Here is a 27,672-nt window from a genome sequence, read left to right as displayed (position 1 = left end):
GACTTTGAAAAATCCAGTTTCCTGATTGGTCCTCTGGTCAGGTGTTTGGTTCCCTTTGTTAACCCTTTACAGGTAAAAGAAACATTAACCCTTAGCTATCTATTTATGACAGTGCCTAATTCCTCAGAAAAAAAATGGCCAAAACTATTCAGCGAATTGGTGTCAAACTGCATTTTTCTGTGAACAAATTTATTAATTAAAAAAAAATTCATATATCTCTAAATGACACAAACACTCTGAATTATAATGAGACTTCTGGTATTTGCAATGTCACATTCCGGGATGTCTTCAGTGAACCAAGATGTACCCAAGGGGAAAAAGAAAACATACATGTACGGAACCCTATTGAAGTCAGCGTGGCCCTCACTTGTTTAACAAAGCACAATTTGGCTTTTAATTATGAGGCTGGCTAACATACATAGGCATATACACTGGGCATAAGCAAAAGATCATTGTATATGGCAGAGAAGCAAATAGTGGGAAAGATCAGTGGATGCTGCTTTTCAGTTTGTTTGATGATTATGACCTGGAGCAGAGCTGTACCTACATTTACTATATTTGCTGACGACAACAAAGCTAGAATCGTTATTCAAGCCTAAGTGACATCGCTCATCTTCAAAAAAAAATTAAGTACACTACAGAAGTGGCATATGTAACGGTTGGTAGAGTTTCACCTCAACAAATATATAGTTTATTTGTTTATCATGTGTGTTTCAAAAGCCTAGAACAACAGTATACGTTACTCAATAAAATCCTGGAATGCACTGCCACTGAAAGCGTTTTAGGGATTCAAGTTTGCATATTAAGAGATGAAGGCATTGTCCAGATAGAACAAGAAAGGCCAGCAGGATCTGAGAGTCCATCAAAAGGGATATTATAAACAATGCAAGAAAAATTATAAGACTGAACATAGACAAGTAGGGAAACCAAATGGCAGGCATTTAATTTGATTGGAATAGTCAGGGAGTGCACAGATTTAAAAGGTGACCTAGAACAGAGAGGGAGAAGAGGAGTTTATGCCCTTTTTTGTTTCTTTGTGATGTATAAAGTAGTTCTGGAAGTTTGTTTTACTTTGTATTTTTTAAGTAGGAGAAACACAATGTTTTCCCCTCCTACTTTTTTTCCCCTGAGATTTCGAGTCTGGCAGTGTCTGATTTTTGTTGGAGGAACTGTTGGTGTTCTCAGATGTGAATTGAGAGCATTCAGTCCATAAAAGAAGAGCTGGAAGTGTTGGAACCACAAACACAATTTCAGTGTTGCCAAATCACGTATTCAAAAATCATGAGTTCAGCCCCTATGATCATGAGTCTGGTTTAAAAACAATACAGAATTAAAAAAAATAATAATACCACCTCATCTCTGTTTGAGAAACTAGCATTCATGTTTTTAAGAGTTTCACTGCAACAATGAAGGACAGAAACATTTCATTTTCATTTTTTTTTAAAGTGAGTCTCATCTAATCAGGTGATGCCAGGAGCTGGAGCTTTCAGAAAAACACCAAAGTATCATGAGGCTTGCTGGCAACATCACAGCTCTTCTCCCAAGTATTTACTCAAACATCTGAATTAAATTTGTTAACATAAAAAAGTTTTTAAAAGAACAGCAGTATTTGTGGCACCTTAGAGACTAACAAATTTATTTATTTCGTGGGCTACAGCCCATGAAAGCTTATGCAGAAATAAATTTGTCAATCTCTAAGGTGCCACATGTACTCCTGTTCTTTTTGTGGATGCAGACTAACACAGTTGCTACTCTGAAACCTGTCATAAAAGTTTTAAGTTGACTTTTAAAATATTCAGACACTTCCCTTCTCAGACAGTCAGTCAGTCTCTCATTTCATATTTCTATCAATAAAACCGCGGAGATAAGACCCACATTTCCAATGTCAAAACAGGCACAGTTCTCTCTCTTTCATTAAAATCCCTCATTTATAAAGAAAGAATAGATATATAAGAAAGGCACCAAAGCCATGTTTTCCTTTGCAAGCCACTTTTCCAATCACCTCTTCATGCTGTGGCTACTTAGCAGGAATAGCGTGTCAGGAAAAAGGCAGCGGCATCAAGCATATTGAGCAAATATCTTAAATCAACGCCTATGGAGTTTAAGCACTGGTGTGATCTTCAGGCCTCCCTGGGGAAATAGAAGACCCATCTCCTGGTTCTCAGGCCCATACTAAATCCATGCAACTGTGTGGCTTAGGAGTTGAAAGACCATGGCCAAAATGAATGATAGCTAGGTAGAGGGAGTGTTGGAGCTAGCAAATAAAAAAAAAAAAGTGACTATTTTATCCTCCACCTTTAGAGCTCTTCTTCTCAAGCCCCAACCCTGCAAACATGTATAAACATACTGAACTTTATTGCTGCACAGCACCTACCATCACAGAGTCCTGGTCCGTGATTAGGGCTCTAGGCACTACGGTAATACAATAATAAATAAATAATAACAACGATACTGAGTAGTTCCTTGATGTCCATGGAGTGACTGACAGTGGTAAAGTTGCATGTGTAAAAGAGGTTACTGGATCAGAGCCTTAAACTGTAAACTCATGAGGATACAGAGTGTGTCTTCCTAGACATGTGAACAGCACCTAGCACACTATAGCTTCTACTGTAGTACGGATAAAAAATATGGGTATTACTACTTACATGCACAGGATTAAGCTGATAGGCAAATTTGGGGCCAGAAAGAACTTAATGTGTGGCACATTTTGGCACAGAAATTGAGCTTGTAGAGCACTGAGGAGAGATCTTCCATTAGGATCAAGCAGCTATGTACTACTCCAGGGGTAGGCATTAGGCAACCTATGGCATACGTGCCAAAGGTGACACACGAGCTGATTTTCAGTGGCACTCACACTGCCCAGGTCTTGGCCACTGGTCCGGGGCTCTGCATTTTAATTTAATTTTAAATGAAGCTTCTTAAACATTTTAAAAACCTTATTTACTTTACATACAACAATAGTTTAGTTATATATTATAGACTTATAGAAAGAGACCTTCTACAAACGTTAAAATGTATTACTGGCACGCAAAACCTTAAATTAGAGAGAATAAATGAAGACTCGGCACACCACTTCTGAAAGATTGCCAACCCCTATGCTACTCTAATGCTTTAGTAAGGCTCACAAACCCTTTCTCCTTTGGCTGTAATAAACCACGTGTAACAGAGATGTGTAACCTTGCAAAGTGGAGGGCAAGGTAGTGGTGAATATATTCCTTTGCAAACTAACATATATAAATGCACTGGAATTGTTTACACTCATTCTGGAAACACATACTGAATATACATAAACTTGTATAATATGTGCAAATAATGTATTGCAAAAAGACAAAAATCCTCACAATATACATCAAAGAAACAAACTGCAATAATATTTTTGAGCCAAAAGATAAGTCATTCTTGTAAGGATGGCTCAACAATACCCAGAGCAAGGGTGAACTACATCAGAAAAATCTTCCTGAAGTTTTTCTTTAGTTTAGTATCTATGTTAACAAGCGTCTCCTTGGAGTTTCCTGCTACTCCTTAGCCATGTCCCCTTCAGCACATCACTGAGATCAGGTGAGAGTATGTGCTCAACTTTATATTACTTCAACAGGACTACTCATATGCTTCAGCTGAGCACACACTTAAGTGATCTTTGAACTCATGAGTCTGCTCAAGTGAATGAGTACTACTGTATTTCACTAGGGGCTGCACAGACAGTCCCACAGCAAGCAAAGTGCATCACCTTCTTAAGGCACCTCTGAAAATCCAATAGCCCACAAATAAATTCTGGAACTGCTTTAAAGTGCATAAAGTGCTGGGTATGCTGGATGATGGTTTTCATACCCTTACAATCTGTAGTGCACACAAAATAGTCATCTTTTAAAATAAATGTCTACTCTGGGACAGATGATGACCTCAGTTCCACCAAAGACAATCCTGAGACACGTCAATGGAGGCAAAGGAAGTAAATCTCCGGTAGAGTTACTCTAGATTTACACTGATAGAACTGAGATCAGATTCTAGCTCCAGATCTCAATGACTAGATTAGAAATCCTGTGCACTTTATCCAAAAGCTAATAGTAGGAAATTTATTTAATTTCTGTAATTTGTTTCCTCAATTAACCAAGGAAAATGAGAAGGACAGCATTCTAGATACTCAGGTCAGAAGAAATGTTTTGATTTAATTGTTGCTTAATTATCTCCTGCATCAAAATTTCTAGGAAAATAATCCTACAAGTTTTGAATACTAGACGATATATTCCCAACTACATTTAAAAACAGAACTTGTCAGCTCTGACATCTCAAAGTAAATTTTATTGACCTACTAACCTGTAACTCTGGGAAGCCTGGAACTAAAAATGCAATAATGACTAGCAAATACAAGTCTCCAAACAAAGTGTAATAACCTTACGTAAACTACTGCCAAGCAAAAGTCCTGCAGATCAAACAGTTCCCACGATGCCTTGTTATATTAACTTGTGAAAAGGTCCCATGATATCTCCACAGCCATGCAGAATAACAGACCACTGCACTTTTGTTTACTTACACAGTTTATCTGCAATCCAGAAATGTATACAGTCAATCCTTCAGATGTAAATCACTTGCCTATGAAATGTTACCTCACTTGTTAAAAACTTAGCAAACTTTCCAATGATAAACAATGGTTTTATCTTCAATATCAATTGTTTTAAAGCACAAATCTACAATGACTAGGCTGTAAACCATTTCAACAATTAGGCCATAAGTATTACATACAGTTATGAGAACAAAAGGATTACCTAAAATACATGCTGAAAATAGAATATGAAGTTAGCAACAGTGTGTCAACTGCGAGGTCTCCTTCAGAAAGTTATTATAAACTATGTTTGATTCAAGTGGATGATTCTTAAAGCAAGCTGCAAGGTCAATTTCTTACTTTATGTACTTTAAGTTTTCAGGAAAACTTTCGCTTCAGGAGCAACTCATATATTGCATGATAGGTCTAATACAACTGAAAGGTTTTTTGGAATATGAACAGCAATTAATCATTTCACACTTTATTTTTCAGTTTATTTTACATTTTCCTATCCTTGTGTATCTGAATATGAACTAAGTGTAGCTATATTTCATTTCCTTTAGAATTTGTTTCTTTCCATCAATATATGATGTGATTACTTAGGCCAAGTTTTGTGTGTGTTTGTTTTTTAAACCTTTTCACTTCAACAGGAATAAACACTTATTAGGGTGCTTCTTAATGAATCATAATATAAAAAGAGAGAGAAAACTTGGCTCCCCCTGAAGCAACAAGGTTGAAATGTTTAATGAAGCATTAAACATTAAAAGCATAGAGCATAAAAAGCAAACATCATATTGTTTATCATATTGCTGCTCAAGACAAAAAGCTAAGCACATTAAGTTCATTAGACTTCCCATCCCCACCCCTCAAAAATGCACAGCCTCTTAGACAATTCATATAATCAAGATTCAGCCGATTTTTTCCTAAGGAAACACATTTATAGATTAAGAATGTTTTACATTAAAACACTGTACAAGGAAGGAAAAAACTGCTCAGCACAAATTAGCATAAACATTAACTAAATATTTGATTAGTCCAGGTTTCTCACCCAGAGCATTGGAAATGATTCCAATCTCAGCCAACCAATTTTTGGATCATTAAGTAAAACAGGTTTTGTTCACATTAAGCACACAGCCACACACAGAAAATACAGAGCATTCTTCTCTTTTAGTTTGTTACCTGTACTGCACTCCTCTGCTTAGGAAGAAGTGGCAGAGTGACCAGCTTTCATACAAGGGAAGGGAGGGTGGGGGTGGAAGAAGGGAAAATAGATATTTCTATTATCTGCACCGAATTGATTTCTTTAACAAATTGTTTCCGGAGAGCTTTCAGGAATCATTCTGGGTTAGTAGGATAGGTCTGTTTCAATGATCAGGCCCAGAAGTAAAATTACATGAAAAGCTTCGTTTATCTGAATCAACAGAAGCATACATAATGAAGAGTAGAAATGAAAGCTCTGCAGCAGTCACACAGAAAGCCTAGATAAACCAGCCAGATCACAAGAGGGAAGGCACCAGGATTAATTTTAAAGATTAAAAATTCTAATCATTCTAAAATACACACACATATCTATGTATCCACACATACAGTGGTCCACAGAAAGCTTTGGTTTCTCAGTCTCACTGGTCATCTTAAAAAGATCATATTTCTAGGCCATCAATCAGAATTAAGCTGCTTATGGATGCGTAGCAATTCGGTACATGTAGTTGCCAGTAGCAACAGGGCACACAATTGTGCAGTTTTCCTCCCTCACACAGGAGCAACAGCAGCAGCCGAGGGAGGAGCAGCGGCAGGAGAGGGAGCACAGGAGCAGATGGGACAGCAGAGTAGGGGCAGGGCCAAGACAGGCGAAGGAGCCAAGTGGCGGGGCAATGACAGCAGCAAGGGCAGGAGGCAGCAGCAGCATCAGAAGGGCCAGGGAGCCTGGGGCTGGGGAGGCAGCAGGGAACTGGCAGCAAGAGGTACAGGGGACGAGGGGCGGCAGAAGCGGAAGCAAGACCTGTAGCAGTAGCGGAGACAAGAGAGGAGCAGGTGTCCCCTTCACGGCACACACGCGCCTCCCCCACCCGGACCCAAGCCCACCGCAGGTCCCTGGAGCCCCCAGCCCCTGCCCCGCAGGAGTCCCCGGGCTGCTCCGCCGCGCGCCGCTGTTGCTGCTGTCCCCGCGCGGAGCCCCCGGAGCCCAGCGTGCAGGGTGCGGGGCCAGGGGAGCAGGCGGGAAGGGAGAAGGGTGCGGGGCCAGGGGAGCGGGGGAGAAGGGAGAAGGGTGCGGGGCCGAAGGGTGCGGGGCCACAGGAGCCGGGGGGAAGGGAGAAGGGTGCGGGGCCACGGGGGCCAGGGGGAGGGGAGCAGGGTGCGGGGCCGGGGAGCAGGTGGGGAAGGGAGCAGGGTGCGGGGCCAGGGGAGCCCGATGGAGGGGAGCAGGTGAGGAGCCCGGGGGAGGGGGAAACTCGGCTCCTTACCTGGCCTGCGGCGGGACATGCTGAAGCGGGGACGCTACCGCCCTACAGGAGCGAGGAGCCGGCCGGGGTCCCCCCAGCCGATAAACTTTCCATGGCCCGCCCGCGCCGCTCCGAGCCACTCTCCCCCGCCGCTGCCCGGGAGCCCCGCGCCTCTCCCGCTCGCCTGCGCTCCTATCCTGGCCTGCGGCGGTACATAAAGCCTGAACGCAGGGACCTACCCGCCCTACAGCGAGCGAGAGCAGCCGGGTTGTCCCACGTATAACTTTCCATGGCCCGCCCGTACGCCCGCTCCGAGCCTACTCTTCCCGCCAGTGCCATGGAGAGCCCCGCAGCCTCTTACCCGACTTTACAGCACTTCAGCCCGCCTTCCAAGCGCTTTTCCGGCGGGGCAGGACGCGACCGCATGTGCCCGAGGGCTGGCGGGGGGGCGCGAGGCTCCGCGGGGAGAGCAGCGCGCGCGGCCGGGGCGCTGTGTGCGATCCCGCGGCGCGGCCGGGGCCTGCTAATTCCCCCGGCCCCTGCGAAACTGCTTAGGATCTGGGCTGTCAAATCCAGCCCATCTGCTGCAATCATAATCAGTCTCAACTGAATGGCTCTGACAAATCCGCGCCTGCAGCAGGGGTTAGGCGAGCCCAGGGAGGGGAGGGAGGCAGGGGAGAGTGCGGCTCCTATTGTCTGCTGTGAACTGGGTGCCTGAAAGGCAAGACACTTGGACAGGCAGGCTCCGGGAAAGCTTAGAGCCCTGCCCATCCCCCAGCGTACGGCAAGGGAGCCCACCCTGGCCCCGGGTCCCTCTGGCCAAACTCTTGCTGCTAATGAACTAAACACACAGTTACCTTAATCTGGTTATCAGTTAGCCCTGCACAAGCAGAGCAGCGTGCGATGTGCCATTCCCTCCCCTCGAGGAAAACAAAAAGTGCTGCAAGTGGCAAGTTACACATTAAAAGTATCAACAGATCTAGCATGCTCAGCGCTAGCTTCAAGTCAGGGCAGTTTCTTAAATCAATGTGTTTTGTCTGGGTGGTCAGAGCTTTAATGGGTAACTTTGGCTACAGTGTTAATAAAGTTCGGTGAGATGTAATTTCTCTGAAGAAGCACTTTAGTATATTACACTACTACATTCAAAACACACTTGCAAAGCCAATATTTTCCTAATAAAGAATATAAAACAAGTTCATTGTCTTCAGATGTAAGGGGGGAAATCGATGGTACAAACTATTGTGCTTCTGTATTTCTTAAACAAGAGAGCTAAACAGTTTGTCAGTTTGCTTGTTTTGTTAAACTGTTTGGTGACTATACCTCAGTGCAAAGAATAAAAAATGTAGTCTTAAATATTCAGAAATATATAATGAATAAATAGATGCCTTTCAAAATATCCTAAAGAGTTGGCAAACACTCACCCAGATAGAAAATTCTTGGCCCATTCTGTTGGAATTATTTATCAGAAAAGTGATAAGTGATTACAATTATGCCAAATGGGATCTGTGCCAGTCAGATTGCTGGATTGATGAGTTACTCCCTTACAAAAATTTAGATAAAAAAGAAACTTTAGACTATTGTAATATGCAGACAACTACAGTACATCTTTAAAACTCCAACTTTTATGAATAAATTCTAAAAAATATTTTACTATATGAAGAATTCATACAAAAGTATCAGAAAATTTTGCCAAATTGGAGTCAATAAATGCAAGTACAAGTGAACTATGTCTGTTACAACAGATTATATAGGCATCATCTGTAGATGTGGTATATCATGGTAAAAATGGCACAATGGTCAAATTTGGGAGAAATATTGAGTGTAGGGAAAGCAGGAGAAGTGGAGTAGCTTTTCTACAGTTTAATTAGAGAAAGTGTTAAGTGTCACAAAAGGAGAACTGATGGATCTCAAGATATAATCTGAAAACAACTAGAGAGGCAGTCAAACACAATGAGACAGGGAAGCCGTTCTAGCCAAACAAACACCTGGTTTGGTGAGATTAGCGGTGAGTATCTGATATATATGGAATTTACAGTGGTGGCATGTTGGTGAAGCCTGCTTTCCTTACAAATTAGAAGGATATCCTTTTTCGCATATACTAAGATGAAAAAAGCTATGATGCAAGCAAAAGTTAATGAAGCAGTAACAGAATGTGAGAAAAGGGCTACCAGTATGAAGGGGATAGAAATGTAGGTATAAACTGAACAGGAATAATCTCAAATTTGAAGTCAGAAAGGACATGGCAAAGGACCATTAGAAAGATAAGGAAGCAAATTCTGATTAACAAACATATACAATAGGTATGTCTCTGCAGCTTGAGGTCTTCAAACCACAATTTTGAGGATTTCAATAACTCAGTCATGGGTTAGGGATTGTTATAAAAGTGGATGGGTAGGGTTCTGTGGCCTGCCTTGTGCAGGAGGTCAGACTAGATGATCATATTGGTCCCTTCTGACCTATGAGTCTATGAGTCTTCAGACAGTAGAATGTGTTAGAAACTGATTAGTCTGTAATGTCCCAGGCAGCCACTATCTAGCAGAGCATGTAAGCATATACATAACTGTAAGCATGAGTAGTCCCATTGAGGTCCTAGGCACCCACACTGAAGTCATGCAGTTGCTTAATCGCTAGTGGAATCAGAGAGAACAACTTTCCCTGAATTCAGTCAATAGCCATCAGTTTTAATGACTGAACATAAAGTACCTTAAACTTTTGATATAATAGAAATAACATCACTGCAATAAAATGTTATCACGTTATCAATATCCCTTGCTTGAAAATAAGCATTTCAGTTTCATCTTGCGTGCCACATATGGTTTCATCTCAGAGTGTAAGTGAAAACAGAAGACCATATACTCAATTTGGCAGTATTCAATTTTTACATTTTTTTATATAATATTAGCAAATAAGATCAATGTTAATTTTAAGCATTTTTAATATTTATTTAAATTTTCACAGTTCTGGGACATTATCAGGGGCTCAAATAATAACAGGAGAAATTCAGATTTAAAAAATTAAAGCTCTATAAATATTAACACACACATTGTTGACATCACCTCTAAACATCCTTCACTCAAACTCAACAGGTACTTGAGCAGCATTTTTCTTACTTTGCCTATTTGTAAATTTTGATTATCATCAATGCAAATTGTGTGTGTGTGTGTGTGTGTGTGTGTGTGTGTGTGGTGAAGTAGACTTTTACTGTCATTTACTGATAAAAAGCCCATATATACTTATTATAATATTCTAAGCTAGTGGTATTCAGGCGACAATTAGGTGGCTAGTATATGTGCTCATTTAAACTATAGTATCAGCAAAAGATTCCTGTATAACTGCATTGATTAAAATTACAAAGCCCAGTTACTTTTGAGGTTTAGATGTGATATGCTAGATGTGTGTGAGAGAAGTGCTGTACTAGTCCATTGACTTTATCTCCAAATTATGAATTGTTAAATACAGTGTCATAGAGCATGGAACTTTCTTAGTTTGCATTTCTATCCAAGCTCTGCCCACATTTGCCCAATCCTGCTTTCCCAAAATTCCAGTGAAGCTTCTATATCAGGGATCAGCAACCTTTCAGAAGTGGTGTGCCGAGTCTTCATTTATTCACTCTAATTAAAGGTTTCGTGTGCCAGTAATATATGTTAATGTTTTTAGAAGGTCTCTTTCTATAAGTCTATAATATAAAACTAAACTATTGTTTTATGTAAAGTAAATAAGGTTTTTAAAATGTTTAAGAAGCTTCATTTAAAATTAAATTAAAATGCAGAGCCCCCCCAGACTGGAGGCCAGGACCCGGGCAATGTGAGTGCCACTGAAAATCAGCTCACGTGCCGCCTTCGGCATGCATGCCATAGGTTGCCTACCCCTGTTCTATATAGTTCATACCAGTATTTGGATAATATTACAGTATTGCCATACAAAATAAAAATGTGGTTAGTCAATACTACCCAATCTAAATAAATCTTTGCTAAATGTTTAATTATTTAGAGCCCAATCCTGCATCCACTGAAGCCAACAGAGGAGGAATGGGCTGTTAATCTATGACCACAACATTTCATAACTAAAAATAGACTACATTATTTTTCTACAATTTACCACGATACCTCAGAAATATTTTTCTGCAAATTAAACTACTTTGCCTGACCACCAAGCTGCTGTTCTACCTTGTCTGCCTCTTCTGTTTGCAAGACTAATAATTTATCAGAGTTTCATGTGTATATGAGTTTGTGACTGTTGGATGTATAGGTGCATATACCACATCTTGAATTGGTTCTTGCCCTTGAATCAGGTTTTATCAAATGTAAATGTTTAATAGATCATAGAGCACACTTTTAAAAACAGTCATGGTTTTTACCAGTGCCAAAGTGCAAAGCTCATATTTCAGAACCCTCTAGACTAAATGTAAAACCAAATAACTCTATTTTAATGTATAAGGAATAAGAAAGATTTCACATTAAAGACCCAACTGTTGGCAGGGATATAGTCAATAATTGTCCAGTTTGGGATTTTTGTTCCTTCCTCTGAAGCACCAGGTCACTGTTGAAGACAGGTCATTGGACTTAGATGGACCACAGGTCAGTTCCAGTGTGGCCCACTACTATGTTCCTAAATTTCCCCAGTGTGAAATCAGACTGGAATCAGGCCTGGTGTTTTTAAATTCACTATCATCCACAACTGATCCCATACCTCTTTCAAAGTAGAAATACTTTGAAAATAAACCCGATAGGCACCCAGATCAGGAATGATGTAGTTCAGTTGTAGTTATAATAATATCACTATGACCATTTAATTATAAAGAAAGGCTACATGGGGGGGGAGGGAGGGGCAGATCTGAAACATGATACTTTTAATAAAAATCTGAATAAACTAACAAACAGTTACTATATTTAACACACTCCTTGTCTTTTTAACAATGATTTATATACTCTGTTTACACAGGAGTGAAACAGAATTTGGGTGATGTAATATTGGACTTTCAGGTATTATGCCTACAGGTTATTAACAGTTAATTCCCAGAACTCCAAAAATAGATTATATAGGAGTAGATTAGAAATCTCACATAGTGAAGTCATTGGGGAAATAAATTATTTTAACTCTGAGCCTGAACGTGAGATATGTAGAAAGTCCTTAACACTAATTCAGTGGGAACTTGGAGAACAGAGCCTCTGTTGGTTCAGACCTCATATGCACAGGTTCACTATGGACTTATCTACACAGGGAAATTGAACAGCATACCTACTGCATAATGAGCTATTCTGTAATAGCTATTTTGGAACACATCCCACTGTGGAGACTGTTCTGGAATAAAAGTCACTTTTATAAAGTGTCCACGGGGGGGGAGGGAGGCACTATTCCAGAGAAGATACTGTGGAATATTTTATGATCTCTTTTGGAGGTCAATTTCGCAGTGTAGACAAGGCCTATAACTAGAATTGCAATGATTTGAAATCTTCCTATTGATTTCAGTGGACATTGGATCAAGCCAATAGCCACCATCCTGCTCCCAGTTAAGTTAATGGAAGGTTTGCTATTGATTTTATTGGGAGTTGGAGCAGACCCTACAAGTGGGTTCCAATGATGTTTTCAAAAAATGTGTCAATAATGGCCCAAATCCTACCAAGTTCCACAATCAGAGAACATAAGTGAAGGGAAATTCTGCATGCCCATGTCTACTAGAATGGAAGCATTTGGCCAGAAGCTCAGGCATTTTAACACAGTATTCTTTGCAGAAAGGGGAGGACAGTTTCAAAGTGCTTGAAACTTTGTTAATGGATCTGGTTCTCAAACTACATCTGAACCTGGGGAGCAATTTGCAGTTCTGCCCCTTCTCAGAGTCCCAGAGCTCAGGCTCCAGCCTGAGCCCAAACATCTAAATCACAATGTTACAACCTCATAGCCTCAGCACCACAAGCCTGGCTCAGCTGACACAGGCCAGTCGCAGGTGTTCAGTTTTAAAACCTGTTGCAGAGAGTCTCAGATTCTACATTACGGCTAGAGGTGTTTCCCTCCAGAACCGAGGTGTTTGAATTTACAGAGGGGGTGAGGGCCAAGAGGTGAGACTGTGTGGGCGAAAGTAGGCTGTATGGCTCCACAGTAAAAACTAAAAAATGTTATATGACCATTTTATTAGATTTAACTCAGGTTTTTAAATCATCACACAAATTAAAGTTGGCTACTCAAGCCTACTATGAAGCACTACATCTACATCCTTCGTGGTTTCTTGTTGTAATTTTGCACAACTCTGTTAACGAACTTCTCGAATGCAGTGCATTCATATTTGGTGGCTTTTTGTGTGTCCACTACCTCCAGTCCTTCATGATATGCTCATGATCAGGCAGAAGGTGACTTCTTTCAGAACACAAAGTTCTATTCAATGAAGAAAAAGAATGCTCAACTATAGCTGCTGTGACTGGGAGTAGCAATAGATGAACTCCAATTTCTTTCATCTTAGGAAACAGAACAAAGATTGGGTCGAACCACTAGTGATGATAAGGAAGAAGCTGAAGTTGAATCTTCATTCGTTTATAGTATGATATTCCACTCTGTGTTCAAAATTCTCTGTTCTGTCCTGATCACATAGCAGCTCCATTGCTGGTAGTGCCTCAGACTACTAAGCTGTAAGTGTTTTATAAGACATAGTGGTTGAGTAGAAGCCAGAAATTGCTGTTGCAGATTTGTAAGAATGAAGTCTGTGTTCTTTTTCAGCTGGTTTAACAAACACTTCTTGCCCTCTTCACTTAAGGATTCAATATAAGTGCCTTTATTTGTCAACTTCTGGGCTGAAGTCTTTGCTTCTTCCAGTACGTTTTCAATGGATATCTCTCTGATTGATCCAAGGGTAGCTTCTATTGCTGGACAAACATCTACTACTGATATAGCAGATTTTTGGATGGCATTGTTTAATGACTCAAGTGGTTTTAACAGTAGACTTACAAGAGAGAGAATGGCAATAATCTTCTCTGAACTTGGTAGCAAAAGTAGTCAACTACTTAGATCTCTCCTATCTCAGTAGATACTTTCTAAAGCCAGTAATAATGGTTGCAGTAATTTAAAGACAACAGCCAAGAAATCACTCATGAGAAAGCCAGCAAGTTTTTCCAGGTTGGACTAATTTGAACTTCAGTCCTAGTGTATCCTCTATTTGTTTCCAAGATGTTCAGTTCTTTGGACTCTTGCTGAAGAAAAGAGTATAACAAAGCCATTAAATTGATGGCTTTTTAAATGTCTTTTGAAGATTCTTCAGCTCATATAGTGCTAGTTGGAGTAGATGGTGTCTGCAGTGTGTATAGGAGAGATTAGGATTACACTTTTCTCTGAGGAAAGTTTGTACTCCACTACATCTTCCAGAAAAGTTTGCAACTCCCTCAAATGCACAAGTGTCCATCTGTTTGGGGTTCAATTTACAAGCATTTAACTCTCCTACAATGTCACAGATGCAGCTGATATGTCTTCTATAACCTGAACATCTTGAATGCATCTACTGGCCTACCACGGACATCAAAATAATGTACCCAATGACTTAATACTTGATGTCTATTTGCATTGGTACATTTACCAGCCATGTATGTACATTTTTTGAATGTGATGAGAGAGTTCTTTGCTTTTTCGACTGCTGCATCGTTCACTGTTGCACTGCATGGTTCTAGCCAGCTAGCTGAGTTTTTTGCAGAAAGATAGAGAGCCTTTGCCAGTCATGTTTGAAACCAATATCCAACTTCAGGATTAACATGTGACAATGCACTTAACATTGGCCTCCAGTTTGTAGCATGTGGATCGCTTGCTTAAATAGAAAGTATGAGGCGACACCCATTTTGGTTCACATAAATTGAGTTGTCTCCAGTATTCTTAACAGCGTCATTAAGTACTTCTAAAATTGGCTTTGACAGTGACTGGCTTATAAGACTCTGCATCTTGATGCAGTCCAGAGGCATGGCGTTTTGTAGCCTTTTCATGTTGGTTGTCAGTATTGGCTTGGCTGATCAGTCTGGGAAATCAAGCTCCTCCACTTTATAAATTCATGATACACCCACATCTTGAATAGTGTGTGCAGTTCTGGTCACCTCATCTCAAAAAATATATATTGGAATTGGAAAAGGAATAGTGACGGGCAACACAAATGATTAGGGGTAGAGATTAAAAAGATTTGGACTTTTCAACCTGGAAAAGAGATGACTAAAGGGGGATATGATTGAGGCCTATAAAATCTTGACTGATGTGGAGAAAGTGAATAAGGAAGTGTTATTTTCTCCTTCACTTAACACAAGAACCAGAGGTCACCCAATGACATTAATAGGCAGCAGGTTTAAAACAAACAAACGGAAGTACTTCTTCATACAACGTACAGTCAACCTGTGGAACTTTTTGCCAGGGATGTTGTGCAGGCCAAAATTATAACAGGGTTCAAAAAAGAGCTAAATAAGTTCATGGAGGATAGGTCCATCAATGACTGTTAGCCAGGATGAGCAGGGATGCAACACCATGTTTTGAGTGTCCCTAGCCTGTCCCATTTTTTTCACAGTTGCTATCTGGTAACCTTACAAATAATGCATTTTAAAAATGTTAGCCTACTAGGAAACATACATTTATATAAATTTCCCAATCACAAATCTAGCATTCTGGAGCAAAGTCATTAAAATATAGTCCAACAAACAAATGCTCCTTTAATGTGTCCCTCCCTTCTCCCTCCACTCCACCCCACCCCACTTACAGATGTTGTCCTTGGTCAGTGGAGACCCAGAGTTCAGAGATGCTTTCACATGAGTTCATCTCCCATGGTGGGAGCTGTAGCGGGGGAGGGGGAGGGAAGAAGACATCTTGCTCGTTCCTCCTGCCACTCACCACTCACTCTGGCCGCTTACCACTTGCTCTGGCTGCACACTCTGGCCAATGTTGTTTGTCATACTGCCATTCACTCCATCACTCTGTCCTCAATGGCCCTGCGCCATCACCTTCTGCTGCCATGTGCCACTGTGACCTCTGCCAGTCAATCTCTTGAGGTTCCACCCAGCTCTCAGTGATTTCAGCTCTCAGTGGGGAACCTCACTGCTACTGCAGGCTGGGCAGTTTCTTCCACAGAAACACTGTCCCACAGCAGGTCTAAGTACTTAGACCTGATTATCACTGATTTCAGCTCTAGTGGTCACTTAAACCAAAAGACTCCCTATGGAGCTTAATCAGCTCTATCTTTAAATGGGTTGAGGGGCAAGTTAAATAGTGCTTGTGACTCTTAGGCAGAGCCCACACCAGCAAGCAAAACACTTGCACCCTACCCTCTCTCCCCCCACTGGGATCTGGCATCCAGACCCCCTGCTTAGCGAGGTCAGTTCGGTTGAGGTGACCAGTGCTTAGTTTGTAATGAAAGAGGTGCCGGAACTCAGGCAAGTTTGTTACTTTCATAACCCATGTGGCAAGGCCAGAGGTCCCAGGGATATGATCTGACAGACCTAGAGTGCCAGGGCTCAGTCTTGGCAAATCCTAGCACAGCTTAAGCACTGAGGGAGATCCCCCTCATTCAGGCAGGCTAAGCACAGTTCTGCAATAAGGATAACATTTGATTACCCCAGCATTCAGTATTAAAGTGATTTGTAACCTAGCACCAGCCAAAATTGATCACTTGGACAACACAGCTCTGTCTGCTAGATACCTAGGTAGAGTAGGTGTGTTTATGTAAATACAGTCAGGTCCTGAAGCCTTTTGCCCTACCCCTGGCTCATCACTAGCTGTCAGGGGAGAGCTCATTCAGACCTTGCTTACAAATCATAATTTGAAATTATTAGGTTGGCCAACTTAGCCAAAATAAATGCACTGACATTGTCATAAATAACAGCTGTATAAGAAAGCTAGTCTTTGTTCACACTTTTCAAACCCATTATGCCTTCTCAGGTACAAGTATTTTATCATATACTGTATATCAGTGGTGGAAATGGCCCATCAGGGTAATCCACTGGCGGGCCATGACACAGATGGTTTACATTGACAGTCCACAGGCACGGCCACCCACAGCTCCCGGTGTCTGCGGTTCGCCATTCCCAGCCAATGGGAGCTGCGGGAAGCGGTGGCCAGGCCGCGCCACTTCCCAGCTCCCATTGGCCGGGAATGGCGAACCATGGACAATGAGAGCTGTGGGCAGCCGTGCCTGCATATGGTCAATGTAAACAAACTGTTTTGTGGCCCACCAGCAGATTACCCTGGCGGGCCGCCCACCACTGCTGTATATGCTTTCAAAGTGTGTATTAACGTTTCAATTTCAATTCAAATTTCCAACCAATGACTAAACTGGCAATACTGTATGTAACTGGTTGATCACTGGGGGTGCAGGGTGTTGGGAAATCTCTGTAGGCTAGAACTACAGCACAAAAAATAGCAGTGTAGATGTTCAGGCCTGAGCTAGAGCTCAGGCTCTGAAGCCTGAGGACAGGGTAGAACCCATGATCCAGCTCAAGGTGCAATGTCTACATACACCGTTGTTTTTAGCACTGTAGTACGAGCCCTAGTCTGTAGATCTGGCTCTGAGACTTGCTGCTGTGAGTTGTAAAATGCAGTATAAACATATCCTGAGGCCTAGAACATTTAAAAATATTACATATTATCAGTGAACTTGATAACTAATCACATCCTCTAAGATGAGGCAGACAGGGCACAGGCCTGTGTATTGATGGAAGGGATGTTCTTGAGGTTAAAGCACTAGACTGAAATTTAGGAGTTCTGAGTTCAATTCTTGACTTAGCCACAGACTCTCTGTATGATTTTGGTCACCTATTCTCTTTATATGACTTAGTTGCTCATCTGAAAAATAGGCATACCACTACTCCCTCCCTCCTGCCCTTTGCCTATCTAGCTTGTGAGCTCCTTGGGGCCAGGGGACATACACTGTCTCTCACTGTAAGTGTGTGCAAGGCCTAGCACAATGGGACCCTGATCTCAGTTGTGGCCTCTAGGTGCTACTTTAATGTAAATGATAATCAATAATAATGATGAAGCAAACTATATCAATGCTGGTGCAATATAAAATCAAACAGGTACGCTAAGCTAGGTTATTGAATTTATCTTCTATAAATGAAGCCAGTTTGCAGGGAAAGATGGGTAGATCAAAGTCCTATCTGCCTGGTGGTAGCAGTGCTAGCTTTCCCACATAGCTACAGTGTCATTCAATATAGCCTTTTAGGGTTTGCTGGCTCCTTTTCCTCCTAGAGATGGGAGAATAATTCAATCTCCCTGCTCATTCAGTCATTGGCCTCCTTCTAAAACTACAAAAAAGGATGCCATGAGGCAGTGCAAAATTTGATGGTGACCAGAAAGATGGCCTTGTAGAGCCGATTGAATTAGTGTTAAATACTTATAGCTGGCAGAGGGAAAACTGGGCTGCACTGAGCTTTCCATCTTATTTCATAAGTTTCTTGAGAAAAATGACTCATTTAGGATATTTCCTCAAAGAATTCCAAAGAAAACAACATGTCTAAGTTACTGGTAGACAATAGACATGCTTTTCTGCAATCCTATTCTCACTTTTATGTAGTCTCTCCGTACATAACAAGAAAAAAAAACAAAAAAACACTTAAGATAAACCTGTCACCAAAGTTTCCACAGACTTAGCTTATCTGCCACACATATTTCTATACTATACTACAATATAATAGGCTGTTTGTTTAGGTCCAGATTCTGATTCTTTTACACTTATAAATCCAGGATAACTCCACTGGGTTTAAAGGAATTCGGATTTATACCAGTGTAACTGAAACTAGAATCCATCCCAAATACTTTATATGTAAGAGAGAGTATGTAAATTTAAAGTACACTTGTTTTATCTGAGGCTCAGACTACATAATTATTAAAGATCTAAGGTCAGGTCCTGTCACTCTCTGTTCCTTGCTCCTTGATCAGTGGGACTCTTTGAAGAGTAAAGTACACTTCAGTATAAAAAAAGTATGGCAGAATATAGCTATTAGTGAGAATGGAGAAATAAACATTTCTGTGTGCTATTTTGTATTTAATTTCTTCATGCCTTTAAATAAGGTTGAAGCTCATTTTAATTTTTTTAAAAAGAACTTGCAAACCTGACAGAAGCTTCAGAGCTCAACATGTAATGCAGCAGCTACATGTATTTGCATGTTCAAGTGTTGTAAATTGTCATTAATGACCTGATTCAGTACCCAAACCCAAAGCTGAGACAGATTTTCAGATTAGCAAGTGCTCCAATATTTTTCCAAAGGGGACATTCCTCTTTGTAGACCTACATTTTACCCATGCAATGATACAGTTGTATATATATACATGCTGTGCCTAGTGCCCTCCAACTGAACCACAGTGCATAGTTCAGGAGACCCAGACAATAACCATCTGCCTTAAACAGATGGGATCATGAATTCCCAAATTCTTCTAACCCTAAATACCAACTAAAGAAAGAAGCACATCTGAATACACAAAAAGTGCATTTTTATAAAAATGTAAAACAAATAGTGAACCATTCCAAGATTATACATTTCATTTCTCAGCATATAAATGAGGAGCATTCACTCTGGGCTGTTCATACATTTTACATTTAACAAACATCCATATGTCAAGTAGACCTTCCACATTCTTCCCTGCTGGAGTTTTCTTCTTTCAACTTAGTAGGGAACATTTATGATCTTTATTCCACCAAATAAATCTAAGGAATAGATTTAGCTCAAGGCCTTTATTTTTTAATTTCAGAGAAATGAATCAATGCATGGTTCAGGCAGTCTTGTTATTAAGACGGCCGTACATCTGTGCAAAAAAAACCCAACATAATTCATTACACAATTTTATTAAAATATTTTTAGATTAAGCACTGGCTAATTTCTTTAGTTTTATAACTGTGAAAGTAGTGTTCTTAAGATCTTTATGTCAATCTAAAATTTTAAATCGGGATTGTAGAGTATATGTACAGAGCAATTTGATGATATGGAAAATACTTTGTATAGAGAAAGCTCAAAATCCATTTCCTGATTACTTAAATACTTCACTCCTTATTCAGGCAAAACTCCAATTGCCACTGCCATCAGCTTTCCCTGGGTGAGGAGTGCTGGGCAAGATCCACAGTCTTTTAGAAATTAATAATCGCTTTGCACATATTGTGTCATGATCATTCACACTGCTTCATATTTCTTATATACTGCAGAATATCAAGCTGTGCTTTGTTAAAATAAGTCAAATTAAATTTACAAAATATTCCATCAAAAGAATTTATTGTGACAATTTACAATTTACCGTGACAATTTTGGTTTAAAGAGATATATTAATTTCTTAATCGGATACAGTAGTTGCATTTAAATAAATGACTAACTGGTAGAAATTTTTTATCAGTTTGTGAGATATTTCTTCTATATACAAGAAGGAACACTGATAGAATAGTAACATCTTTTGAATAGGTGATAATTTTTTCAAAAGGTATCCACTGTAATGTTAGTTTAAATGTGATTTAAACAGAACTTTGATACAATAATATTAATCTTAAACAAGCACTGAACTGTTTTTCCCTACCCCCTTTAGCCAATATGTAAACATTCTAGTCTTCTTCATCGGAGTAAAGTTGTTTAAAGAGTTCTTGTTTATGTACTATATAGGATCTGTGTAGTTTGGTACATTTGTCATCTTTAACCCATTACCTATTTAGTGCAGTCTCTGAATTTATTTTTACAGTCTCCTGTTGTGTGTCTTGCTTTTCAGGGAGATGTCCCCTTTAATGTATATCTCTGTAGAAGAATGGATTATCTCACTGCATTCTGTGATCTCTTAGTTCATACAATAAGATGCAGACAATAAAATGCCTCCTTTTTCTGTCTGTCAGTTATCCACAATACTGACCTAGCCAGCTTAAAATCATGGAAAAGACCTTTTTTTTAAATTGTGATGTGACACAGGGCATTGTACCAGAGATTGAAAAGAAGAAAGCCTGTTTTATTCACAGATAATACAGTAGTAGGGCTTTTTAATGTCTTAGTGGCTACATATTCCCTGTTCATTGAACCATCCAAATTTACATTCATCTAGAGAAATATACATTTGGTCAAATATTAGAAATGTTCTTAAAAGACTTTCCCTCTTGAGCCCACATTTCAAATGCTGGTTCATAGAAGAAATGAGTTCACATAATAAATACAGCATATGATGTATTTTAGGACTGAGGCATTGTCAGCTGTGCTGGAAAAAACAGTGCAAGATTTGTCTGCTCTGTAAGTTTCATTCAAGAAAGTTCTGTTAGTTCATTACTATAATGAATAACAGAACCCACACAAAACGTAAATAGAAAAAAATGTTATTTAATTATTTTAATTGGCAGCTACCCAGATAATGCAAATGAACACCAAGAGCCAAATTCTGCCCTCAGTTATAGTCTCACACATCACTGAAGGAGTGTAAGGGTTTCCCTTAAAAAAGGGAATGTGTCACCACATTTGTACCACATGTTCTTCAGATTTACAAATGTAACACGTTCTCAGATTTAGCACTGTCCTGGATTCGAAGGAACATGGCTACTAAATAATTTGACAAAATAAGCAACTTAGGTATATGTGTCTGGCATCTTAAAATTGTATTTTATTCTGTTTTTATCCACTGGCAGGTGTTGGAAGTCTGAATAGGTAGAATACTAAACCACAAAAACATAAGAACAAAAATGGCTATAATGGGACAGACCAATGGTCCATCTAGCCCAGTCTCCTGTCTTCCAACGACAACCAATGCCAGGTGCTTCATAGGGATTGAACAAAGTTATTTATCGAATGATCCATCCCCTGTCATCCAGTTCCAGCTCTGGCAGTCACAGATTTAGGAACACACCCAGCACATGGTGTAGGGTCCCTGACCGTCTTGGCTAATAGCCATTGATGGACCTATCTTCCATGAACTTATCTAATTTGTTTTGAACCCAGTTATACTTTTGGCCTTCTCAACATTCCCTGGCAATGAGTTTCACAGGTTGACTGTGTGTTTTGTGAAGAAGTACTTACTTATGTTTGTTTTAAAGTTGCTGCCTACTAATTTCATTGGGTGATCCCCAGGGCCAGATTAACTCTCCTGTGGACTATTAGATTTTGTGGGGCCTCTAGGAGTTTGGAGTGGGGGTGTGGGCTCAGGGCTGGGGCAGGGGATTGGGGTGCAGCTTCAGCTGGGGGGGGCTCTGGAGGGGCACAGGGATGGGACAGGGGATTGGAGTGCAGCAGGAGGTTCGGGGTGTGGGCTTTGGGCAGGAGTTTGGGTGCAGGAGGGTCTCAGGGCTGGGACGGGGGTTGGGGTGAAGGTGGGGGTGTGGAGTCTGGGAGGGAGTTTGGGTGCAGGGGGAAGCTATGGGCTAGGGTAGGGGTGCAGGAGGGGGTATGAGGTGCAGGCTCCAGCTGGGAGGTGCTTACCTCAGGCGGCTCCTGGTTGGTGGCGCAGCAGGGCTAAGGCAGGACCCTGCCTGCCCTGGCTCCACGCTGCTCTGCTCCCTGATGTGGCTGGCACGTCCGGACTCTAGGCAGAGGGGCCAGGCGCTGGGGGCAGGGGCAATGCACAGAGATTCCCTGAATGCCCTTCGCCTAAGGGCCTCAAGAGCACATCGGCGAGCTGTCACTCACAGCTCCAGCTGTGGGGGAGTGGCATGGGGGGCGGGGCAGGCGCTGAGGCTCGGGGACTGTCCGACCAATGATGCAGAGACTTGCCACTGACCAGATGAAAGGAAGCAGAAGGTCACATTCTCCAGCCCCTTTAGCCCAAGGTCCTGGACTGCAGCCCCTAAAGTCCCTGCATTAATCCGGCCCTGGTGACCCATAGTTCTTGGGCTAAATGAAGAGGTAAATAACACTTCCTTATTCATTTTCTCCTCACCATTCATGATTTTCTAGACCTCTATCATATCCCACCATAGTCATCTTTTTACTAAGATGAACAGTCTCAGTCTTTTTAATCTCTCCTCATATGGAGGCAGCGAGAGGAGAGCTTTGCATTTCTTTGCAAAGATCTCTGCCAGATGACCAATGGGCAACAATGATGGATTCCAAAGGAAATCCCATTCAGCATCACTGGCTGGAAGATATAGCTCTCATTTGGAAATCTTACAGGAAGAGTTAAAGTAGGATTAAAATGATGAAGGTCCCCAAGATTCTGTCTGCTTTAATGTTAGTTCTACTCAGCCAAGCTACAGAGAGACCTCACAGGAAAAGAAATGTGTGTGGAGTATGCCTTTGTTCCATTGGTACAGCGTTAGATATTTTTGTCAAAGCCTGCCCTGCCTTAACATCACACAGTACACAGGGTTTTCCATTTGTCTGCCATGCATCATATTCCCAAAAGATTAGTCTTTTTCTAGTCAAGCAGTTTAAAACTAATCATGGTTGTTATTTTAATCTGTGTTCACCATTAAGAATTCTTGCAGAGCAATTTTACTTGTTACCAATTAAGATCTCCCAGTGGAAGTTTATGATTACAGCAAAAGCAACCTGATGAATACTTGGCACCTCCTTAGTTTACAAGCATTAAATCCATGAGCATAGAGACGTGCTAATACTTTAGATGACAATATAGCAAAGTTATTTAAGAAAGCCTCTTTTTTAAAACTTGACCTTAGAAAAATGCCATGGAGTCCATATACTGTCTCTCTCTCTCCATCTCTCAGGGTTTTACATCACTGTAGTATATATGTTTGGCTTTTGTTTTGTTTTGTTTCCTGATTGTACTCTTTGAAGTCTAGAACATTCCAACACTTCCAAAAATTCTGGGACCCAGGTCCAGTCCTGGTTCCATTCAAGTCATAATAAAATTCTCATGGACATTAGCAGGAACAAGAGCAGACTCTTTTATACCTGGGAAAGCATACTATGCTTCAATACCAATTCTTTTTTCTGTTAAGGGAAAAAGTGAATTACAATTAGGGGCCCAAATGTCAATAATTCAAAATTAAGATCTACTGTTGCAATCGTTACACGTTGATGTTACCGATGCAAACTTGAGGGGTCACTGAGCAAAGACCGCAGGAGCAAACCCTTACTTTTCCAATTATTTCTTCATATTATTCTGCCCTTAAAATTATATATAGTAATAAAATTTAGCCAAATGTGAAACAGCACTGGTTGACTATGTGACAAAATACCAGTCCAGAGAAAAAAATCTTTTCTGTCCAAACTTTTGATACTATTTATAGGCCCAGGATGGAGTGGGAGGAGGGAATAAACCCTAAAATAATCCCAAATGTTCCAGTGCATGTTGATCTACTGAGACAAATTCATTACTGTGTAACCACTAAAATAGCTTCAAGGGAATTAAATCAGCACTGAATTTGCTCTACTGTTGTTTTTTTTTTTAAATAAGCCAGAGAAAAGTAAAACACAAAACAAAAAGTCATACAGACTTTTTTTTTTAAAAAAGAAATCTCACCTCAAAAAATAATATTCCAGGGTTGTCACTCTGTATGCCACTGTGAAGACTATGACGTCTGTAGCGTCACTGTGAAGCCATGGAAACAGCAATAAGCTTGGTGGAGGGCTCTTTTTGTTCAGCCTACCAGATTGAATTGTCACCGGGTTTTGTGATCTGTTACCATCCAATTTTAAGTTCTCAGTCCTTCTGACTTATGAATTACACCTATGCAAGTTGATGTTGATGTAGTCCCGTTTCAAACAGGACTGCGTTTATGCACTCTAGGTACCTTTTAGAGCACACCAACAGGGTCTACAAGTGGCAGTTAGTGCACAGCTCTTTAGAGGACTCTACAAGTCCCACCCTCTCAGTCCAGGCTCAGAGTGCAGGGACCAGTTTTCACATGTCCCAGTGCAACTGCCCCAGGACTCCAGTAGCCCACGGCTACTCAGATGACCAGACTCTTTCTATTTTTTTCTCTCTGCTATGGCTCACGTGCCCCAAAGTTCACCCGCTACCACTGCAAGCAGCACACACTATAACCCCATACATACATAGCTCCTCTCCACAGCATATATCATTCATTCAGCACCTGCACAAATCAACATAAATCTCCCAGCACAACAACACAATCAGCATACACAACAACCTCGAGTATCACATGGAAGCCTAGAATGTCTGAGTCAGTGTAAAGAGCTGGAAAAAGCTACAAGGATGATAGTTTTTGTTTAGAATATCATCAGGTTCAATCATCACTTGGATTCACGGTCTGTTACTGTCTAATCTTTAAGTTCTCAGCTATTTTTGTCTTTTTTTACACACGTGACTTTACAAATTATACCTGTGTGACAGCACGGGCTTTCAGCTACTAGTGTGTGTATGTATCTTGTTTCAGATAGTGAATTTCTACCTTTACTGCTGTCTTAATACTTCATATAACAATAAGCTGTCTAAGGTTCTTAGTGTAAGAAAACGGTGGTGGTCAAAAACAGCCTCAGATACTGCTGAGGTAGCTCTGCTTATGCTTCTGAAGTTCTTTAGAAACTGAAAATCTGGAGGTCTATTTCAGTAGCATGCTATGAAACATGACCTAAACATAACCAGTCCTCTTGGGAGTATGATTACAGCAATAAATTTCTATGTTCCACAACAGATGGCTATGCCACATGAAGAAAGTAAAATATATCAAGCTCTGTAAAATGAGAAGAAAAAGAAATTTCTGCTCCCACATCTAATTAAGTGCCTTTTAGTTTGCTGTTGTACATGTGGTACCATAGACATTCTATATGAGCGCCGTAACATCAGTTTTAGTCTCTTCTGTCTCAGACTGGTTGCTATAAATCAGCCCACACTGTAAGCAATGTTGAAGGAGCTAAATGTTCAGAATTTGTATGTCTTTTTTATTAGCTAGCCTAGAGTAAACCAGGGGCTATCGTTCAATGTCAGGTTCAACACCCAATGACCCAACAGGTTAAAATTGTGGCAGCCACAAATCAAGGGCATAATGAAGTCTAAGAAGTGGTCTATGCTGATTTATTAGGGCATCTGTCTGACTCTAGACAATCTAGTACTGCTTTTGTATAGCATGAGCTATTCCCATGATCCTTAGCATATTACAGATTTCTGTCTTTTAAATCTATAGTAAAGCATTCAAGATAGTCTATCGAAACCAGAGAGGATTTTTTTATAGTATTCATTGTCATTCTTAAGTTTTTAATAGCAATGTTACTCTGTAAACAATAATAAAAAGAAAGTGCTGACTTTAACTCTGCAAAGAACATTCAGTTTTCAGGACTAGCTGAATGTCAGTTCACAGTTCAATAAAGTCCTTATATATGTGCTGGTTTTCAAGGAGTTTTTTTCCAATTTCTTTATTCTACTATTCATTTCCATTTATTCATAATATTGTTATTCAGCTATAATGCTACTATTATATACTATTATAGGGAGGAGGGATAGCTCAGTGGTTTGCACATTGGCATGCTAAACCCAGGGTTGTGAGCTCAATCTTTGAGGGGGCCATTTAGGGATCTGGGGCAAAAATCTGTTTGGGGATTGGCCTTGCTTTGAGCAGGGGGTTGGACTAGATGACCTCCTGAGATCCCTTCCAATGCTGATATTCTATGATTAAGGTTCATTCTTAATCAAATGGATTTTACTGAATATTGTAATTTTACATGAAAACCCTTGTTTCTTCTGGTATAATAATTCAATTTTAAAAGAAAATGGGAACTGAATGGCCACAAACTTTTGTAGTCTAGCTTTAAAGGAGGCTAAACCCATGTCTGAAATGTTATTTTAATCCAATTTTATATCCCAGAGGACAGGAATGATCATCAGAGCAATGTGAAAATCCACCTTTTTTGAGTATACAGGGTTTTCAACTGAAAAATCATCGGAACTTAATTATTCCTTTCCTGAGAGCAGGTCTGAGGTGCATTGGTTCAACCTATTTGAGAAAATTAAATTATACTTGTCTTCAAACTTAATGGAGGACTTCTCATATTCATGAACCTTCTACATGCAGAAAGAAAAAATAATCAAATATTGCATACAAAAATATATGGATGGTAAATATTGCATCAGCTTCATCCCTGGTATAATTCCAGTGGCTTCACAGTAGAGTTAGTTCAGATATAAATTTGGCTCCTATGCCTTTACAAATCTGAGATTGTCAAGACTGATTCCCCACTCTGGCACTTCAAGTGCAGAAGGTGGGGGCCCTCAAGGATTCTAAAAATTAATACTGGCCACTCCAGGCTTGTATTAAACTCACAAGGGTACAGTATTTCTCTGACCTTGGATGGGTAGATGCTGCCACCACCCAAGGTGAAAAACCCCTTTGAGAACTCAGGAAGGTGCACCTGGGAATTCCTTCCTGTGGGGTACCCTCAAGCCCTTTCACCCCCCACTTCCGGGGAAGAGCTAAGGAAAAAAACAAAGAAAATCAGCTGTTGCCACCAGCTTATTAAACAACGTGTGCATAAACCTCTTAGGACACAAAAATCCAATCCTGTTCTTAAAAAAAGGTAAATTTTACTAAAACAAAAAGAAAGAAAATATATCTGAAAACTCAGACTATTGCTAGATTTTAAAAAGAACCACTTTTTAAGCATCAAAACAACTTTATTGAGGTCCAGCTCAAAGGTTACAAGCAAAACAAAAGTTGGCAGCCAGTATCAAGTGGAGTGTCCCAGGGGTCGGTCCTGGGGCCGGTTTTGTTCAACATAGACTCATAGACTCATAGACTCATAGGTCAGAAGGGACCAATATGATCATCTAGTCTGACCTCCTGCACAAGGCAGGCCACAAAACCCTACCCATACACATTTATAA

At 40.5% G+C, this 27,672-nt stretch overlaps 1 protein-coding gene across 4 annotated transcripts in view; it reads right to left on the bottom strand.

Moving 5' to 3' along the window:
- The window catches only part of NCKAP5 (NCK associated protein 5), a 608,460-nt gene that overhangs the window by 417,368 nt on the left and 163,420 nt on the right, over positions 1-27,672 (bottom strand). Inside the window, exon 1 of one of the 4 annotated variants that reach the window (XM_075070262.1) lies at positions 5,720-5,781. The exons of the other annotated variants lie outside the window; for them this stretch is intronic. The gene's annotated coding sequence lies outside the window, so the exon portion shown is untranslated. Of the gene's footprint in view, positions 1-5,719; positions 5,782-27,672 lie in introns of those variants that run through there. 4 annotated transcript variants of the gene reach the window in all.

Source organism: Chelonoidis abingdonii, chromosome 10 (assembly GCF_003597395.2).
Source record: "Chelonoidis abingdonii isolate Lonesome George chromosome 10, CheloAbing_2.0, whole genome shotgun sequence".
Classification (NCBI taxonomy): Eukaryota; Metazoa; Chordata; order Testudines; family Testudinidae; genus Chelonoidis; species Chelonoidis abingdonii.
Note: the sequence above shows the minus strand (reverse complement) of the source record. Positions and strands in the feature narration are given on the sequence as shown.